This window comes from Sceloporus undulatus, unplaced genomic scaffold (genome assembly GCF_019175285.1).
Source record: "Sceloporus undulatus isolate JIND9_A2432 ecotype Alabama unplaced genomic scaffold, SceUnd_v1.1 scaffold_13001, whole genome shotgun sequence".
In the NCBI taxonomy this organism is placed as follows: Eukaryota; Metazoa; Chordata; class Lepidosauria; order Squamata; family Phrynosomatidae; genus Sceloporus; species Sceloporus undulatus.
In genome coordinates, this window is record NW_024815918.1 from 1 (window position 1) to 2219 (window position 2219).

At 39.7% G+C, this 2219-nt stretch overlaps 1 pseudogene; it reads right to left on the bottom strand.

Annotated features, from left to right (window-relative positions):
• Positions 1–415: 415 nt before the first annotated feature.
• On the bottom strand, positions 416–1736 carry LOC121918478 (annotated as a pseudogene).
• Positions 1737–2219: the final 483 nt, after the last annotated feature.

Sequence of the window (2219 nt, forward strand, 5' to 3'; positions counted from 1 at the left end):
TGGATATCACAAAATGATTCTCCCCAACAAGGTTTGTGACCTCAAGGGAACTGAATCTTGGTCAATAGATTAACTGCTTTCACTCCTCAGAAAGTTTGGCAGACCTTTGAAGATCTCTGAAGGCATATGGCCAGCGCCACAAATCGACAACTTCGATGGTCTTTGGTCCCAAAGGGACATCTCTCCCAGTAATGATAGAAGTGGAGCCTCTCCTGCTTTGACCTTAGACTATGCCACCATTAATTTGCATTTGAAAATGTAGTTTGATTTATTGATTGGATATTAGAGTACAGTGGGCCCTTTGTTTATCTTTGTATGTTTCTTTATCGTCTGTGTCATTTATCCTTCTCATTTTTTTCACATTGCCGATACACATTTCAAAAACAAACATGCCATATAGAAAGTACACAGTCTATTACTGGGAACCATGTAAAGCGAAGACGATACTCACAGACTTCCTACAGGCCCCAGAAGCAAACCTCTGCCTGACTCTGGAAGGCCTGCGCTTCACTCCTGGGCCATCGCTTCACATGAAGATCAGTCTTCTATCTCTTGTGGACCAAAAAAGTCCAGGTTTTGCTCATTGGCAAAGAAACTAGCTTCACTCTTTGGGTTACAGGAGCTGAAAGGTTTTACAACCATGATTTAAAAACACTTTATCACAGTTAAGGGTTGGAGAGAAATCTTAGTTTTTACAACCAGACATGTAAGTTTTGACATTTATATTAAACAACTAACCAGAGAAGAGTAGTGGACAGAGATGACTTTCCCCCTTTAATATCAGGCTCAAACATCATATATTTCTGAAAGCCTTTACAGTTTCATTAGTTACGTTGGGTAGTAAGTCTGAGAGGAAGAAGTCTGATGGACAGAAGGAATGTTGTATCTTTGATGTGACTAATATCCCAGTCTCACTCAAGTAAGTAAATGAATAGTAAATATTTCAATGACAAAATCAAAACCATTTTTCTGAAGATTTCCAGGTTTTCTATCAAGATACTTTCATTTACGGCAGTTAAATTTAGATCCTGAGGCCAGAAAAAGTCCAAGAGACCAAAGAATACAGTCATTTCAGAAGTCAGGATCATTCTGGGAGATCCATTTCTCCTCCAAAGAACTTTATTACACTTCACAGCGAAACATATTCAAATACTGTTTCAGTTAAAATGATTTAAAAGCAGATTGGAATAATATAAAAATACAGATCACAATAAATAGATAAACACAACCCCACCACAAACTGTTTTACACAGAGGAAATCCCACAAGAGAAGGCTCTCCCCAAATGTCCTTCTGATGCTTCTAAGACCAAGAGAAAGCCTGAGTCATAAAATTGAGACCAAAGACCTTAAAACCTGGGCAGGTTTACACAGGGAGATAGGGCCTTTCAGCTAAAGCTTATTGGCACTGTTCAATATTGATATCTGGTTGTCTGTGGGTTACATCCAGAGCAGCTACAAGGAAGAAACACCAGACTGTAAGAAGCAACAAGGCTGATACCAATGGATGGACTTCACTTTGCGTGTGACCAACTATCCCTCTTCTCAGACCCTTTAGTTCCTTAGAAAACACTTACGAAATCAGCTTCTGTCCCTGAAGAACAGAGTGCTCTTGCAATTGGTCAAAATGGTATTTCTCATCAGACGCATGTTGATCGATTATGAAGAGGTCCGAGTTAAGCTTGGCTATTAGGAATCCTTAATTAAACTGGCCAACGATATCCATTTTAGCAAACATCTCTTTACTGTCCATGGGAGGAAAACAAAAAGGAGGTTATAAGGCTTATATCACAAGTACTGAGGTCCTAAGATAAAGCTCCATCCAGCCACCGTTCCACTTTTTAATAAGCCTTTCATCCATGAACCCTCTCAGTATATCCTTCGCCCTGAAAAACACAGGGAACCCCTCTTAATGGAGATGAGAAGGACTTTGAAACCAGAGGAAGGAAGCGATGGCTCACAGCAGACGGAAAGGAAACGCTTTCATTGAATGGAGGTGGTTTATTACAATCAGTTTTCTGTATCCACACATTTTTCATCCACGGTTTGAAAATGCTGTGAACAAAATACATTCTATTAAGCAAACCTTGATTTTGCTTTTTTTATATCAGAGACACCATTTTACTACCTCTTTGTATTTAATGGGATTTGGGCATCCATGGATTTTGGGATCTGCAGAGTGTCTTGGACCCAAACCCTAGTAGATACCAAGGGCCCACTG